Genomic DNA, 18,948 nt, shown 5'->3' with positions numbered 1-18,948 from the left:
AAGTCTCAGGGACGCTGGGGGCAGAGACACTCCTTGCTCATGCGACGTGCTCTGTGGGTTAGCTGGTGGTGGGGGTGAGGGGGCGGAGAGTGCTCTTCTCATCACTGTCACTCCTGGCAACCCAAATGACACCATATCACCAGCCACCATGCCACTGGGAAGAGAGAGAAAGCTCTGGCAAGTGTGGCACTGGTGCTTGGCTTAGAAGGACACACATCACTTCTGCCCACATCTCACTGGCCAAAACTAGGCTTCCCAGGTGGCGCTAGTGGTAAAAGAACCTACCTGCCAGTGCAGGAGACTTAAGAGACATGGGTTCGATTCCAAGGTTGGGAAGAGGCTCTGGAGGAGGAAATAGCAACCCACTCCAGTATTTTTGCCTGGAGAATCCCATGGACAGAGGAGCCTGGTGGGCTACAGTCCGTGGGATCGCAGAGTCAAACACGACCCAAATGACAGTGCACACAGCCACGTGGCTTCACTCACCGAGAAGAGCATCAGAGAGGGGATCCTACCATATGGCCTCTCAGTTCTGTAATTTACAAATAAGAAAACAGCAGCTCAGAGACGAATGGGGATGACAGCAGTACTAGTACTAATAACCACAGTGATGAGCACGGAGTATGCGCCAGGCTCTGCACTGAGTGCTTTTTACAGGCTGGGACACTGGGTGTGAGCTCCACAAACCACATGAGACAGGCCAACAGGCACACCCCAGAGCCCAGTCATTATTACTGAAAAGACAAAACAAAAGAGAAGGCAAAACACAAAAGATGAAGATCCCCAGGAATCACAGCCCCAACACAGACGTTCTCATGGGGGTGAGGCAGTCAGGAGGTGGTGGGCAGGAACACTGTCCTAAGGAGGCCACCACTGGCTCTTGGAGGACAGAAAAAACTCTTACTTGTTCTAGGTACAAGGCACAGACACACATACGGAACACAGACATACAGTGTTAGTTGCTAAGTCGTGTCCGATTCTTTGTGACTCCATGGACTGTAGCCCGCCAGGCTCCTCCGTCCATGAGATTCTCCAGGCAAGAATACTGGAGTGGGTTGCATGCCCTCCTCCAGGGGATTTTCCTGACCCAGGGACCAAACTCTCCCGCACTGCAGACAGATTCTTTACCATCTGAGCCACCAGGGAAGGCTAAGTATATCCTTATAGTATACCTGGTATTAAAATTTATGCAGGGGAAGGGCAGGGTTGAATGCAATTAGGAATAAAAGGTCCAAAAAGGTCTGTGGTAGGGAAGTGATTAAGGTTGAGAAATACTGAAAAGAGTAACTATTTTCACTTTGGCTTCTTATTTTCAACCTTTATCCCCAAACATTTCACACTGTTGCAGTTACAGAACACTATTTTACATTGTTTTTACCCATTCACATAGTTGGCATGCTCCATTCATCACTGAACACAGACTGACCGGGGCCTCCTGTGTGCAAACACTGGGATGAACCTGCGCAGTCTCTCTGCCTGGCTGTAATTTTTAATGTCTGCGCAGTATAGAACCACCCCGACTGACTAATTCATTCATCCATAGTTTTGAATTTGTACCCAACAAACGTCTTTCTGCTGTGGTGTGCTTGGGCGCTCAGTCACGTCCGGCTCTTTTGCAACCCCATGGACTGTGGCTCACCAGGTTCCTCTGTCCACAGGATTTCCCAGGCAAGAATACTGGAGTGGGTAGCCATTCCCTTCTCCAGGGGATCTTCCCAAACCAGGGATCAAACCCGAGTTTTCTGCATTGCGGGCACGTCTGAGAAACCAGGGAAGCTCCCTCCCCCACTGCCTTTGTTTGCAGTGAACTGTGAATTACGCTGCTCTCTTGAGGGCTTCCCTGATAGCTCAGTTAGTAAAGAATCCTCCTGCAATGCAGGAGACCCCGGTTGGATTCCTGAGTCAGGAAGATCCCCTGGAGAAGGGATAGGCAACCCACTCCAGTATTCTTGGGCTGCCCTGGTGGCTCAGCTGGTAAAGAATCCAACCGCAATGCGGGAGACCTGGGTTCAATCCCTGGGTTGGGAAGATCCCCTGGAGAAGGGAAAGGCTACCCACTCCTGTATCCTGGCCTGGAGAATTTCATGGACTGTATAGTCCATGGGGTCACAAAGAGTCGGACGCAACTGAGCAACTTTCACTTTGAGATAAAAATCTTTGGAGAATTATTACAGACGTTTGATGTGAGAGTGTCCTAGCAGCTCTGTTTACCCTGCTTCATGAAACCAACCTGGCAACAGAGGCTTCTTTCAGCTTAAACAGGGGTGGCTCAGATGCCTCCAAATTCAGTGGGGCCCCCCTGGACCATCTCTGGCCCCGAGACTGGGGGTCTGCAAGCCCAGCTGTTGCTGCAAACAGGAGCAGGGCCAATGAAATGGACATCCCGGCTCTCAGAGGGGACAAAGAGCTCGGTGCTCAGGTTTGCCCATCTGTTGAAATCGCTTGTTTCCTTTCAGTTATCCAGAGTGAGATAGACCGGAGAAACAAAGCAGGGGCAGAGAACAGCCCCCGTGCAAACACTGCCACCCGGTCTGGGGCTCCTCCTTCGCCAGCAGGACTGTGGGCCCTTGGCAAACAGAGGTGGTGCGGGGGCTGGGGACGGGGAGGGAGGCTGTCTCTCTTCCTGTCTAGCCCCCTGAAAGATCTGCAGCGGCCCACAGATGGAGCAATTAAGAGCACTCTGGCCTAGATATCACTTTCAGCAAGCCACCTGGAGTGACAGACTGAGAGAAAAATGAACATACAGAAAAGGACAGAAGAGGGGAAAAAAAAAATAGTCAAGTACCAGCCACTTACTGGTCATGAGCTGCTTTCTCCCAGTGTTCCAGAAGCTTCTTCTAGTCCAGCCTGGCAGTGTTGAACCAGAATGGGAAGGTGCCTCAAGTGTCAAAGCCCAGGACACAGCTCTGGGTCTCCCCTCCAATGAGGAGGGCGGAGGGCAGGGGCATGTGCTAGACAGCGCTTTGGCAAGATCTTTCAAAGGACAGAAGCACGTGCCCTCTGCCCCAGCCTCTCCATACCCACCCAGGACTCCTGCCCTCTGCTGCCTTTTGGCTACAAGCAAAAGATTGCAAATGCTTCGATGTTTATGGGTGAGAGGCCCAGTTAAAGAAACGGTGGTTCATTCATACAATGGAGTACTACAGAACTATATTTTATATATACATACACACACACACACACATACACAGACACTAAGCAACTGGCTTTCTCTGCTAAAATGAGAAGTGCTGTGAATAGGAGGCTCTTACATCTGTTAAAAACCGACTACCTAGTCACACACACAGACCCGTAGTACACACACACCTGCTGGGGATGCACAGACTGTCTCAGTAGGCTGAGCAAGAAAGCCAACTGACAGTAGGTACTGCTGGTGAGAACGGTGAGGAGACTGTCTTCACCTCACATCCCCAAGAACCTGCCGGATGCTATGCCAGACCCAGGGTCACTTTTTTTTTTAAACCCTGCTGTGAGTGAGTGTTTCTGCCAAGCCCTGTACAAGCCTTCTTTCATTGTATTCTTATGGCACCTCTCCGAGGCCATCATTGTCCCCATTACACAGACAGGAAAACCAAGGCTCAGAGAAGGTAAGAAATGTGCACACGTCCTCAGTACTCAAAACTATTTTGCTCCAGAGTCCCTGCTCACACAAAGCGCCCAGTATGGCATGCTGTGATGACCTAGAGGGGTGGAATGGGAGAGGCAAGGGAGGCTCAAGAGGAAGGGGATATATATATATATAATTGTGACTGATTTGGGTTGGTGTGTGGCAGAAACCAACACAACATTGTAAAGCAATTATCCTCCAATTAAAAAATAAAAAAAGAAAAACCCTAATGAACTTTTGGGCCAACCTAATACCTTTTTCAGCAAAGGACGGACTAAGGCTTTAATATGAAATTTTAGTCTTGAGACGTTAGCAGGCTTAAAGAATTGGAAAGTGAGCTTCCAAAACATCATAACTGTGTTTCTGTGCTATACTAAGTCCATTTAATAATACATTTGTATCTATACAATATTCACGAAAAGTGGAAGTGTTAGTTGCTCAATCGGGTCCAACTCTGCAACCCCATGGACTGGAGCCCACCTCTGTCCCTGGAATTCTCCAGGCCAGAATACTGGAGTGGGTAGCCATTCCCTTCTTCAGGGGACGTTCCCAACCCAGTGATCGAACCCGGGTCTCCCACACTGCAGGCAGATTCTCTGTCATCTGAGCCACCAGGAAACTGCTGTACACAAATCACTGTTCAGTAACTAGCAGCGCTATCTTCTCGGTATTTATCCAAGAGAAATGAAACCATGTTCACTCAAAAACCTGTATACAAATTATTACAGCATATTCCTGATTATTAAAACTTGGGAAAAAACAAACAAACCAAACAACCCACTAAATAAACCCAAAGTCCCTGCTCAAATGGCACCTCAGGGGCTGTTGAGAAAGAAGAAACTTCCTGGCTGCCAAGGCCGGGTGTGCCTGACCAGGAAATACTGTTTTTAATGAAAAGCACTTGATTTCTCAAGTGCCTCGCTGCCACTTGGCAGACCTGAGCCCTCCTTCCTGGGCCTCTGGAGAGGAGGCAGGGTGAGGATGTGTGCTCGCAGATGGCCAGGCACCATGCCACCCTGAAGAACGCATGATACATCTGACGGTAACGTGAGGATGCAGACCCGGCCTGCATTAACAGGCTCTCTCGGGTGTCTGCCTTCCTCCATGCCTGGGGAGCAGGGACTTCGGTCTGGGACCTCCCCACTGGCCGGCGCTGCCAGCAAAGCCACCTCTGTACTGCAAAGCTTATGCCAGGTATTCAGATATTCAGCGCCTCAGCTTCCACATCTGTAAAATGGGTGTGAAGATAATCACACCAACCTTGCAGGATCCCTGAGGGACTGAAGTGGAAAACAGATGAACAGAGCTGGGTGCTGGGCTCATATCCGGCCCCGAGCTTGCGGGGGTTTTTCCTTGTACAGCTGTTCTCAAATGGTTTGGTCTCAGGGTCTTTTCACAATTTCAAAGTGACTGAGGGCCCTAAGGGGCTTCTGTTATGTGGTTCAATCTATTGATATTATGCGATATTATCACATACAAAATTATTTGAGACAAAATTGAAATATATACTAGTTAACTGAAAAATAATAATAAACTTGCTATATGTTAGCATAAATGAGTTGTTTTTCATAAATCTAGTTTCAAAAAAATTTTTTATTAACAGCCAGATTCTCTATCTACTTCTGCATTTTAACTGAAATACAGTTGATTTACAATATGGTATTAATTTCAGGTGTTGAAAGTGACTGTTACATATATATATATTTTTAGATTATTTTCTATCATAGATTATTACAAGACACTGAATGTAGTTCCCAGAGTTATTCAGTAAATCCTCATTTTTTTTTTTTTCTTATTGTTTATTTCATATATAGTAGTATGTATCTTGGAGAAGGCAATGGCACCCCACTCCAGTACTCTTGCCTGGAAAATCCCATGGATGGAGGAGCCTTGTAGGCTGCAATCCATGGGGTCGCTAAGAGTCGGACACGACTGAGCGACTTCACTTTCACTTTTCACTTTCATGCATTGGAGAAGGAAATGGCAACCCACTCCAGTGTTCTTGCCTGGAGAATCCCAGGGACGGGGGAGCCTAGTGGGCTTCCATCTATGGGGTCACACAGAATCAGCCACGACTAAAGCGACTTAGCAGCAGCATAAGCAGTATGTATATATGAATCCCACACTCCTAAACGTTGTAAAATATTTTCATTGAAGACAAGAAAATACAGCCTCACCTGGATAGGGAGTTGGTAAAGGGTGATTTTAAGAGCCTCTCCAGATTATTGTGGATATTCCTCTTTGACAAAACACTATGACTTGTCGAGCAGTACTTGCGCTGCGGCCTGTGGGATCTTCCCAGACCAGAGATCGAACCTGTATCTCCCACATTGGTAAGCGGATTCTTTACCACTGAGCCACCAGGGCAGCCTGAACAGCAGTTTCTTAAAGATCAGCTGCAGTGTGGGACCTGAGCCGTGTGGTGAGCATACACACTCTGACCTTCCCATCTTCCGGTCTGTCTTGTACTCTGGCTCATTTACCCATGCGTGACTTGGTAGCTTTGTGCAATGGTTACTTGGAAAACATTGGTTCACGGGGTTTTGCACTTGGAGAGAATAGGTGAAAAAGACAAATAATATCTGGGTGTTACTACGAAAATAGCTTTGACACCGCGGACCCCAAAAGAATCCCAGGGACTTTCTAGCACCACGCTGTGAGAAGCAGAACTTCCTCACCCTCCACGTGAACCACGTTTTGAAAATAAGAACTCGGAAAAAAGAAACTGCCGTGGAAAGTGATGGGCAGTGACAGGGTAATCAGCTGCTCGGAGGCTCTCGTGAGACCCCTCCCTGGCATGCGGGCACCAGGCACACCGGGGCCACCCTCTGATCTCCACTCGCCAGCCTCCCCTCGGGGCACCCAGGCCCCTCTGTTCCCCCCTCTATCACCAGATGCGGTCTTTTCGCCACAGGACCCCTCATTTCCCCCTAAATAACAGTCCTTGGCGGTTTGCAGAGGGCAGGGCCTGAGACAGCAAACTACAGGGGCTGGGTGTGGGCTGCTGCCCTTGGGCTTCGCAGCTGATAATTCTTGGTCTCTTGAAATTACACATGTAATGTGTATTTATAGCCAAATACATGGGTGCCCAGAAATTGCAACTCATTCATAGATACATTTTTAGCATATCGTTTGGCCCCACCAAGTTCCATTAAATCCTCCTTCCCGGGTCCCTTGTGTGACTAGTTCTTCCAGAAACAAGGGGAAGACCTGGCCACTGTAGGCTGGCTCCCCTCTCCTGGCACTCCGGTGCCAGACACTTGGCTTTGGACCACCTGCTCAAAAGCCTTCAGGGAGGCTCTGATGTCCAAGCCTTGTTCACTCTGTTCCCCAGCCCCTTGCCCCCCACCACTCGCTGGGGCACACGCTGGACTTTCAAGCTCTCTTCTCCCCCGTTCTCCTGCTCAAGGCCCACTCCCTCTCTCCGTAAGCCTCCTGGACTTGACATCTGTCTGGCGTGTACAGGACCTCGGACATAGTATTAGGTCAGCCAAAAAGTTCACTCAGGTTTTTCCGTTCCATCCTTCAGAAAACCCCAGACAAATGTTTTAACCAACCCAACAGATACTCAAAGAATTAACCTTACAAGTAATTTCTGAGCGCCTGCGAGCTGCTGGGCCCTGAGCTGTACCAGGAGCACAGCAGGGAGTCAGGAGAACACTTTTTGTCTTGTCTCCTCCGATTAGGGCTTCCCCAGGAGCTCAGCAGTAAAGACTCCATCTGCTAATGTGGGAGACCCAGGTTCAATCCCTGGGTCAGGAAGATCGCCTGGAGAAGGAAATGGCAACCCACTCCAGTATTCTTGCCTGGAGAATTCCATGGACAGAGGAGCCCGGTGGGTTACAGTCCATGGGGTTGCAAAGAGTCGGACACGACCTAGTGACTAAACAACAACAACAGTTCCTGCAATTCACGTACTAACACCTATTGGCCTAAGCAGCAGCACTGCGACAGTTCTCTAGCCCAGCAATATTTATTTCTTCAGAGTATCGTGTACTCTGCCTTTATTTTTATCTCCAGCTCATTGAGGATGGTATTCTGTGTCTTCTTTGCTGCCTGGAATACATCAGATATTTGATGATACTGCTGAGCAGGGAAGTAGATGAACCACAAATATCCACTGCAGTAAGGTTCAAAAATATCAACGTGAGTGGCCCTCAGTATCTGCTGTGTTAACCTGAAGTGTGATTGGCATGTTTCACACCTAACTATTTTAAAGGTTGGATGGAAAGAGCAACCTTCATCCATGCTCTAAAGGGTGTTCTGCCAATCACAGGACTCAAACTGGAGATGCTGGCCGCAAGCACCTTGATGGGGTGGTGAGGTACTAAGGCCCTGATTTCAAATCCCAGCACTGCTATTTCTACCCATATGACTGGCCCAAGGTACTTACGTTCTCTGAGCCTCAGTATTTCCGCCTGGAAAATGGGGAGGGGGTGGGTGGAAATAACCATTCCTATATCAACAGCTATCCTGAAAATTAAATGAGACAGTCCAGGGTCTTCCCTGGTGGTTCAGTGGTTGTGAGTCTGCCCTCCAAAGCAGAGGATGAGGGCTTGATCCCTGCTTGGGGATCTAAGATCTACATGCCACAGGGAAAGACCACACACCACAACTAAGACCCAACACAGTCAAATAAATAAGAGACAGCCCATGAAAAGATCACAGTGAGACACACAAAATTCACTCCATTCAAGAGAACAGAGGTTACTAATACTGATGCTGTCGTAACCCCTGTTGGCATGAGCCCTTAGCAGAAAAATTCAAAGATGATGCTCTCGATCGCCACCCCTGTAACCATGTTACCTACATGGCAAAGTGAGTTGCAGACTTAACTGATGATGTTACTAACTAATCAGGAGTCCTTAAAATAGAGAGATGCTCTGGGTGGGCCTGACTTAATCACATGAGTCCTCTACAGCAGAGTCTTCTCCAGCTGACTGCATAAGTGGACGTCAGAGATCTGAAGCAGGGAAGGACCTGAGGGTCTGCTGCTGGCCTGGAGGTGGGGTGGGGTGGAAGGGTATTTGGCATGGAGTTAAGGAGCCCACTTACTGACAGCCAGGGAGGAGAGGGACCCCAGTCCTACAACCACCAGGAACTTGATTCTCCCAACAACCTGAATGAGCCTGGAAGCAGAATCTACCCGCCTCCCCCACCCCCCCCGCCACCCCAAGGCCTCAGGATAAAAGCCCAGTCCAGCTGGCACTTGACCTTGGACTTGTGACAGCCTAAGTGGAGAATTCAGTTGAGTCAGCCCAAGCTCCTGACCCAGAGAACTGTGAGCTAACAGATAGGTACTGTCTAAACCACTAAGTTAGTGCTGATCTGTTAGGCAGCAATAGAAGCTAACATAAGCCCTGCCTGCCCTCTAGCCATAATGCATACACATTAAAAACATCAGGTGGGGACTTCCCTGCTGGTCCAGTGGCTAAGACTCTGAGCTCCCAAACTAGGGGGCATGGGTTTGATCCCTGGTCAGGGAACTAGATCCCACACGCTGCAACTAAGATCTCTCCTGCTGCAACTAAACGTCCTGCAGGCCACAACAAAGACTGAAGATCCCGTGTGCCCCAATTAAGACCTGGTACAGACAAATAAATATTAAAAAAAAAAGGTGCTTGTCCAAACACTTCGGGGACAATTGGCACTTTCTGTGTCCTTACTGATACGTGGGTGATGCTCTAGAGCAGGATCTGTCTAGCCCATCTCTACCCACGGCACTCAGCAGTGTGGCTATCACACAGTAGGTTCTCAATAATTTCATTTGATAAGATTTCAACTTCCCAGCAGTCAGGAACAGAATGGCTTACAGCTGTCCAGGCTGGCTTTACCACCGTGTGACCCATCACAATGTCAAGGTGCCCCAATCAGGGGCACCAATCTGGGCAAATCCCAGCAAAGGCCTCTTTCTGGCCTGGAGGAAAACCCGCAGGCACTGCAGGCAGTTCAGAGGAAGTCACCCAGCACCAGGGTAGGTACGTGTCCATGTGCAAATGAGTCTCACTTTACACACGCACGGACCGTGCTGCGGTCCCGGCCTCGAGCTGTGGCAGCCTCCCAGGGCTCAGCTGACCAGCCAAACCCTGACATTTTGCTTGTATTGTAATTGTACCTTCCTGTAAAAAGTCCTAGTTGGAGCGATAAAAATAGCAGCTGCAACTTCCTGCGACATGGACAGGCCAGTCCATTCCGCTGCCTGACACTGAACCTGGGGACTCCATACGACTCTGACTCCACAAAGCCCCTCTGAGCTGGGCTGGGCACGCAGTGAGGGGGCACCTAGCCAGAAAACCCTGCCCTGCCCTGCCCTCATTGACTGCCACCTCCTGCATGAGATGCTCCCCTCACTCTCTCCATGAAAAACCCAACCCCAGTAACTGCAAAAAGATCTCCCCTGGTGGCTCAGTGGTAAAGAACCTGCCTTCCAATTCAAGAGATGCAAGTTTGATCCCTGGGCCGGGGAGATCCTCTGGAAGAGCAGGTGGCAACCCACTCCCTTATTCCTGCCTGGGAAATCCCATGGACAGAGGATCCAGCCGGCTACAGTCCACGGGGTCACAGAAGAGACAGGCATGACTTGGTGACTGAACAACAACAAATGAAGGCAGAAGCACGTCTGCAGCCACGGTCCCCGCCTCCTCTCCTCCTGCTCGCTGGCTGCAGAGCTAAAAGGGCAGGACGCCTCTGACCAGAGCCCTTTGGGAGTGCCACCGTCCCCTCGTTCATATGCTGTCACTCTCCCCGGTTCACCTTCCTGTCTGTGGCCCTGCAGCCGTCCCAACCAGGTCAGGATGACGCCTTCACCAGGCCTGAGGTCCCAGGCAGCTGCAGGGGAACTGCAGCCAGGCCTGGATGCTGCTTGCTCCCCAAGACAGGGGCTCATCATGTCACAGCCCACTTGGGGAAGGACAGGAGAGCCTGGCTGTATATCCCCAGGCTCCTGAATCCCAGTGGAGATGAATTTCTCCAGGGACCCCAGTCCACCAGCCCCCCTACCTCCCCCACTATGGGGCCAGAGACCCCAGGTCCCATCTTTCCTTCATCAGGCCCCACAGTTTCCCTGCCTGTCTCCACATCAAGTACAAAAGCTCTTGGGTCAATCTTTTGCTTATTTTAAAGCCTCCCATTACAGGAAAACAGACAAGGATCCCCAAAGTAATAAACATGGCAATCCACAAAGTTCTAGGAGCCCCAGCCTTTGGCCTCTGGAAACAGTTACAGACTTTATTTTCTTGGGCTCCAAAATCACTGCAGATGGTGACAGCAGCCACAAAATTAAAAGAAGCTTCCTCCTTGGAAGAAAAGCTATGACAAATCTAGATAGCATATTAAAAAGCAGAGATGTCACTTTGCCAACAAAGGTCCATAGAGTCAAAGCTATGATTTTTCCAGTAGTCATGTACGGATATGAGAGTTGGACTATAAGAAGGCTGAGCGCCAGGAATTGATGCTTTCGAACTATGGTGTTGGAAAAGACTCTTGAGAGTCCCTTGGACTGCAAGGAGATCAAACATGTCCATCCTCAAGGAAATCAATCCTGAATATTCACTGGAAGGACTGATGGTGAAGCTGAAGCTCCAATACTTTGGCCACCTGATGCAAAGAGCCGACTCATTGGAAAAGACCCTGATGCTGGGAAAGATTAAAGGCAGGAGGAGAAGGGGACAGCAGAGGATGAGATGGTTGGACGGCATCACCAACTCGATGGACATGAGTCTGAGCAAGCTCAGGGAGACAGTGAAGGACAGGGAAGGCTGGCGTGCTGCAGTCCATGGGGTCTCACAAAGAGTCAGGCACGACTTAGTGACTGAACAAAAGATAAAGGAGGGATCAGTCTGTGATGATCAATGCCCCTTTCTGAGCCTTTCCCTGGACCAGCTAGAGAATTTCCTCTATCCTCCTGGGCTGGATGAGGCCTCCTCCATCTCAGGGATGCAAGGCAGACGTCCTACCTAAAGCTACCCCGGCCCCTCCCCTGGACACACTAGCTGCTTAGAAACACTCACATCCGTTCAGATGTTCCAGGCTCCAGGCAGTCGCCTTTCACTAGTAAAACCCATGATGTCTACAGAGCTTTTCAGCATAAAATGAACTTTCCGGAATGTTTCCCCATGCACAACATGGAGCAGCCTGGCAGGGGGCAGGGATTAAAAGGGCCTCATTTCACAGATGAGCACGCAGGGTGAAGGCTGAGTCCCCAGCTGTGGTCAGGAGACCAGCGAGAGGCAGAGCCAGCACTCGCTAAACCTTGATCTTCTAGAAAAAACAATGATGGATTACAATAAAAACTGGAAGCCTAAATAAACTGGATCACTTTTTTTTTTTTAAGGAATATAAGATCATTTTTACCAATCACATTAGCTAAAAGGGAAAATGTAGATAACAGCAAGTATGGATGGAGAGGTGGGCTCCCAGACACCATCAGTTGGAGAGTAAACTGGCTTAGTAAGTCTTTGCAAAAAGCATTTAGTTTTGACAATGAAAATTTAAAGACCAGAAAGCTACATGATCAAGACATACATGAATTCATGGCTTGTATGGAGGGTTTAAAAAAAAAATCAGACACAATCCAAAAGTCCCCTGTTAGGAGACTAAAAGAAAAAAAAGATAGTGGTTCAGCCATGCTGTGGAATATTACGCAGCTGTGAAAAGGGAACAAGATCCACCCACACACTAAGTGACAGACACTGGAATACTGAGTGTGATCCAAATTACGTAAGGACAAAACCTGTATAAGAAAAGGGGGACGAGAAGGGTATGCCCCCAACTGCAGACAGATACCAGGGACCAGGCTGCTTTCATAGCAGGTTCCACTTCTAATACTGTCTGTTGATAAAGGAATCCATCAATGTATGGTTGACATTAAAGATAATAAAACCTCTTAAAAGGAACATGTTTTCTTGACCTTTGTACAAATCAGAAGAGCAGCTTGTCTCTGGGTTTCCTCTCAAACCCCTCTCCAGCACACAATGTCCACAGCCTCTTCTTCAGATCCTCCCACGGTTGCATCTTGCTGTCCTGGAGATCTTGGCTCAACGTCGTCAACCTAGAGGAGCTTTCTTTAGGCTCCCTAGTCTAAGCGGATGCCCCACCTCGATCCTTTTCCTCACGCTGCCTGCCCACCCCACCCACCTCCTGCAGCCCAACCTCGGCTCTATTTATTTCTCTATCTGTTGTCTGCCTCCTCCAGTTGAATGGGGGCTCCAGGGTGGTAAAGACCTTGCCTTATTCTCTGCTGCGCTGTAGAGCCTGGCAAAAAACAGCCTGCAAAAAAACACTCACTGGGGACTTCCCTGGTGGTCCCGTGGTTAAGAATAGGCCTGCTAACGAAGGGGACGCAGGTTTGATCCCTGGCTGGGGAAGATCCCACATGACATGGAACAACTGGGCCCAAGAGCCCATGCCCTGCAACAGAGAAGCTACCACAGCAACAAGTGAGCACCACAACTAGAGAGTCGGCCCCGCTCTCTGTAGCTAGAGAAAGCCTGTGCGCAGCAGCAAAGACCCAGCGCAGCTGAAAATAAACACAATTTAAAAAACCTCACTGGCCATGTGAACAATCGGGACACCAACGACAGTCCATTCCCTCGTGTGTCCTGTGGCTCCGGTGACATCACTCACAGCCTAGTGCTGAGCCATAACCACCCGGCTAGTTGTCTGTCTCCCAAGCCAGAGGCTGAGCGGAATTCCAAGGACAACCCTCTTTGAAGCTGACTTTCCCTTCCCAGTTTCTAGTCCAGGGTGAGCCATTCAGAAGGAGCTAAATACATGTTCACTGCCTGAATGGAGCTGTACCTCTCGCCTTCTCCAATTTCCAAAGTGACGAACAACACAGGTGCTCACTCGTGCGTTAAGAGACTTGCTGCCCAGGGTCTCGCAAGCCCAGCTGGGACACGGCAGGACTTGAACACTGGATGGAGGATGTAATCCCCATGGCTTTCGAGATAAAGAGCTCCTCTGTCTCTTGGCCCTCACCCCAGCCCAGACAAAGCAGACGAATCTGACCTGGCCAACTGCAAACCTGGCAGGCAGCTCGTCCTGGAGTTTGAAGGGGCCGAGCCTCCCTTATCTTAACTAGATCAATTCTGGTCAGCCTACGTTGATCTGTGGTCGGCCTCTCCTTCAAGGAGTAGGCAGAAAACCAGACAGGCTGTCAGTTTCCACCCTATCCCTTGCATCCTACTCTGAGGGACGGCCGACAGTCGGAGGTGCCTTCCCGGCAGACAGAAGTGGGTGGGGAGCCACAGCGTAGCCAATGTGGGCCTCCCTCTGGCAGCGTCTGACACAGTTCTCCCACGGCCCTGCTCAGCCCCCGCCGCCCTCCTCCTCGCATGGGGAGCCATCAGACTGGTCTTGCAGGCACCTCCTTGGCAAAGTGCGGGGAGCCTGGTGTCCTCCTCTGTGCCCACACTAGCTCCTGGGAGCTCTTTGTCCCTCTTTCCTTTGGGAGGTGTCCCTTGGACATTTCCGGGGAACACCTCCCAGGCGAGGTCTCACTCCATCTGTTCCAGAGTGGAGGGAGCAACTTCAGCGCTCCCATACCTGCTGCCCTTCACCCCTGGGCCCCAGACTCCAAGGGGCCAGGGGCAGGGGACAGCCCCGTCCCTCTGGAGTTAGCGGTAAAGTCTGACTCAGTTTCCACCCACCCAGAAAAAAAAGTGGGATGCTGCCTACCACCCCCCTTTCACTCTATAGGTGGAAAAAGTGAGGGTGCAGAGAAGGCAGGTGACGTGCCCAAAGGCCCAGCACCCGTCAGCGGCGGCAGAGCTGGGAACCAGGATGCCAGGCTCCTGCCTTCTAATTCAGCTCCCTCCACTCTACCGGTTGCCCCTCGCCTCTCCTGCCCAGGAGAGCTATGCAAGTAACTCGTGCCTTATAAAATGACGTGATACCAAAAATCTTTTTTGAGATTTAACAGCAGGACCTTTAATAGAAGCACTGTACAGAAGAGCACCCACCCAATTTGCAGAAGAGCAAATCGAGGCCCAGAGAGGTAAGCAGACCTATGGGAAGTCACACAGCCAGGCAGGGGCAGGGCAGGACCCCCAGGCCCCACCATCAAGGCTCTTATCTTCCGACACCTTCCAGGTGTGAGGGTTTGAATCGTGATATGGCTGGTGAAGAGGTGGCCTTGGACTTGGCCTCAGTCACACTGAAACAAGGTGAGGTCCAGAGACCCTCTTCTAGACTCTGTCCAGCCCAGGGGTGCAGGAGACGATCGTGAGGAAAGGAACGGCTTGGGACATCGTTGTGTATTTGCAGAAAATGCAGTGAAATTTCCCAGCTTAACTGGGTTTCTGAGACCACAGAGCTGGCACTTCTAAAACCAGGTTGATGAGCCACACGTGCCTACCATTTTTCATCCAAAAGGGTAGTGACAGGGCTGGGAAGGAAAGGTTACCAGTAAGAAAGAACAGAGTCTCTCGGCACTAAAGGGAGGTGGCAGGGTGGGTGCAGGTGGCTGGGGCCCCAGGAAAAGGCTGACCACAGACACAGAAGCCTCATGTGAACCTGAATCGTGTTCAAAGAGCCCATACTCTTCTCCGCCCTCCCCAGCCTGGTGCTGGAGAGACTTCGTAACAGGGAGCCCTCCCAGCCCCAAGTCCCTCTCTGACCTCCAGCCCCACACGACCCTTCCCTGCTCCTAATGAATGGCTGAGGGACCAGGAGTCGGGCTGGCAAGGTGAGCGCCTGAAGGTGACAGGTATCAGCTTCAGAAGATCAGGATGGGAGGAGTGTGGCTCAGGGGCCAGGGGATCCTAAGGGTAAAGGCCTGCTGGGAGGCAGTGTAAAAAGCTGTGGACACACACACTCTCCCCATCGCCACCCCCACCTCCAGATGTCTGGGAAAACTGTTTTCTGGCTGGGAAAACGCTTCAACAGCCTGGGCTGCCTAAGGCAATTCAATTATGAAATTTACCACATTAGATGAAAACCAGCATCTCAATCAGCCAATTCATTTGTGTCTGGTCACCCTGTTTTCTCATGCCAGACCTGCTGGCCCCCTCCTTTCACGGGCCACACCCACACTGAGGGCTGGTCGGTCCAGAGCGACTAAGGGCTCAGGGTACGGGCTGGTCTCGGGGGTTCGTGGGGTGGGACCTCCCAGGATTCCCTGCACAGAGAGGCTGCATCCAGGAGGGGGGCGCCCTCCTTGTCTTCCTGGGGGGTTCCTGGGCCAGACCACCACAGTCCCAGGTGAACCTTTCCACTGCCTCCCACCTGCCTGCTCTCTGCCCTCAACCTGCACCGGCCTGGAGGCTGGCAGTGAAGTGGCCTCTGGGAGAAGTGTGAATGGGTGGGAAGAGGTGGTAGTCCAGGACCTGCCTTTCTCATCTTTACTCAATCAGAGCATCCTCTCTCCAGGAAGCCTTTGCCACCCGTGCTCCCCTCCTGTGCCCCCTTAGATCCCCTCGCTGTCTCTGTTACTGGGGGTACCGTGGGCACCTCCTAGCCCCATGTGGCAGCACATCCTGGTCCAGGAGGGCTCCCGGAAGGCATGGGCCCAATCAAGCCCCTTCAAACCATGAACCAATTCATCAATTAACACACGAATGAACACACCACCCACTAAAGGACACTCCCTCTGACAACCCTAGCCCATCACAGTGAGAAATAGAGCCAAGCCTCCTTTCCCTGCAGCCCAGGAAGTCCGAGGCGTGGGTAATGTGGTCTTTCTTCCTGCTCTCCTCTCCCACACGGAGTGCCTGCAGGTATAAGATGCTATTAAGGGGCATCAGGCTGCAGAAACCGCCTCCGAGGGGGAGTGTGCAACTCGCCCCCAGCTCCTCTCTGGGCACTGCAAACATAAAACCGGTTGCAGCCCCAGGACCAAGGTCTCTACCATTAACTACCTTCCTTTTAACAAGCTCCGCGGAGTCACTTCCTGACAAAGGGAATGACTCAAGGCGGAGACAGCTGCCCGGCCTGTAAGAAGACGACTGACTTGTCATCCTCAAAGGCAGGTTTTGAGGATTCGAGGCCCCCATGTTAAGAATACCAAACATGCCCCCTGGGTGGGGTGGGCCTTGGGTCCTGATCCTCCCAGTCCTCAAATGCAAGCCTTTAGCAACACCCTGGGGCAATCAGAACAGCACCCGGGCTCAAGGAGCATCAGACCCACCTGTGAATGGGGCGATTGACGCCCTGGGTCCGAAAGGGCTTGACCCCAAGTCACAGTCACCAGAGTCTGGCCCATGACAAGCCGCTAGGCTTCCCGCCTCCTCTCCCATGGCCATTGCCAACTCCCTCCCTCCGGCAGGCCGCCAGAGTGAAACCAAAAGGCCCAGACACCTGGCCTTCTCCGCCCTGAATCACCATGGAGGGCCAAAGCTCAGGGAGTCTTGACCCAGCCCCAAAGCAACCCAGCAGGAACAAGAGCCGCTGCACTAAACCTGCGGGTGTCCTGGGTCGGCCCCCACCCCAACCCCTTTGTTAAGGTCTCTATAAAGATTCCTCTGCTCAAAGAAGGCGGAAATCAATTCGGCGGGGGCGGCTTTGAAACACCAGCGCATAAGTGTACGGTGCCCCTGAGGGGCACTGACTCCCAACCCGAAGATCCCTCAAGCAACCACAAGGGGGAAAAGGAGTGAGGGCGTGCCCAGGTGCAGCGGGGTCCCGGAGCCAGGACGGAATGGGGCGAATCGGACAGCCGGGTTAAAGGTTTGCTCTGCACCCGTTAGGGTGGCGGCCACCCCGGGGGGCGGGACTTCGGGCGGGTGCCCATTCCTCGCAGGCTCCAAGCTCTCAGCACAGGACGACGGGCCCTGTCAGGTGGGACGCAAGCGGGGCCCGGCTCGCGTGGACGATCTTTCCCGTGGGGAGGCCCCTCGGCCCTCTCTCTGCACGAGGCAGGCAGCCATCTGGCCCCTCGGCGTCAAGTGCACGGGGACTGCCTCGTAGAGCCAGGGCCGCTCACATCCTCAAAGACTGGCAGCCTCCTCTTTCCAGGATCGATAGTAATTTTTTAAAAAGAGAGTCTGCGGACTCAATGAATCAAGCACTCCCAGGGGGAGAAAAAAAAAAAAGAGTTGCAGCTCCCGCGCGCAACATCCTATTTGCAAAACAATTCATTCCGTCGCTCAGAGCTTTCAAGCAAATACCCTCGCCGGGTCCCCAGGCACGCACGAGGCCGGAGGAGCGGAGCTGGGAGAGGTGCTTCTCTCCAGACCTCCACTCCCCACCATTGTCCCCGACTCCAGCCCCCCACCTCGGCCCCGAGACCCCGTGGCACACGAGGGGATTACGGGGGCTCGAGCCCCGGGGCGCTACTCCCCAGGCAGGCGGGCCCGCGAGGCTCGCTCTGCCCGGGAGGGTGCTCACACGGCGGGGCGCGCAGGACCCAACGCCCCCGGTCCCGGCCCGGCACCCCAGGTCCCGGCCCCGAGGCGGGGCGGGTGGTGACAAGTGCCAATGCCGGGGCGGCGAGCGCGGTTACACCGACTCTAGCCCCCAGCCCGGTCCCGGTACTCACCGCTCGGGGCTGCTCCGCCCGCCGCGCTCAGAGGCCGCCCCCCCGGCCGCGCGCGCGCGAGGCCCCTCAGCCCTCGCCGCTGCCGCTCCCCTCCCCCGGCTCCCAAACGCCGCGGAGCGCGCCGCCGCTTTGCGGTTCAGCCCCGGCGCCGCCGACAAACTAGTTTCTCCGGCCTTCCCGCCCCGCCTCCCGACCCGCAGCCAATCAGAGGCGGCGTGTCTGTGACGGACGGACAGTCGAGCCCGTAGCTAAGCCCTCCGGGGGAGAAAGGGGTGGGCGCTGGGCCGCGCCGGCTCCGCGAGGGGGCGGGGCAGGCAGAGGAAAAGGACTTCGACCAGATTCTTAAAGGGGCAGGCGGCGACCCGCCCCCGCGGCCGGCAGAAGTTGATGAACAAAACCCGAAGAGTGTTCCCGGGCTCTCCTAAGGAGCGAGCTTTGTGGACTGCGAATGCCTCTTCTGTGCCTGCTCTTCGGAGACATACTTTTAGTCATGAAAGCGTTAAACAAACGTTTCTCTTTTATTCTGAGCTTGCCTCAGTGTTTGAGACTTTTTTCAGCCACTGAACTCCGTCTGTACTTGGAATAAATATTTTTCAGGGTACTTCAGATCTTCTCCCAGTGTCTTTTCTCACCGAGTTCCTTTTGTAAGCTGACCGGCAGGCATTCATTCATTCATCCGTTCATTAATTCACTCCACAAACATTTGCTGGATGCCTGAGCGATGAGCTAGGCTCGCGCGGGGGTGGGGGGCGGGGGGGAATTATAATTTCTCCTTCTTGCTTCCTGGGTTTGCACCACTTTAGGCTGCTGTGTATCCAACTTCTTCATCTGTAAAGTGGCGGGTTAAAAAGTCCTCATAGGGTTA

The 18,948-nt window shown here is 52.2% G+C and overlaps 1 protein-coding gene across 2 annotated transcripts in view; it reads right to left on the bottom strand.

The window, feature by feature from the left end:
* The window catches only part of KLHL25 (kelch like family member 25), a 50,511-nt gene extending 32,296 nt beyond the window's left edge, over positions 1-18,215 (bottom strand). The window contains exon 1 of one of the 2 annotated variants that reach the window (XM_055417755.2): positions 18,084-18,215. The gene's annotated coding sequence lies outside the window, so the exon portion shown is untranslated. The remainder of the gene's footprint in view (positions 1-18,083) is intronic. The other variant, XM_055417757.2, reaches the window with a different exon arrangement.
* Positions 18,216-18,948: the final 733 nt, after the last annotated feature.

The sequence above is a fragment of the Moschus berezovskii genome, chromosome 21 (genome assembly GCF_049115385.1).
Source record: "Moschus berezovskii isolate FMDL1 chromosome 21, NW_MosBer_1.0, whole genome shotgun sequence".
Lineage (NCBI taxonomy): Eukaryota > Metazoa > Chordata > Mammalia > Artiodactyla > Moschidae > Moschus > Moschus berezovskii.
Note: the sequence above shows the minus strand (reverse complement) of the source record. Positions and strands in the feature narration are given on the sequence as shown.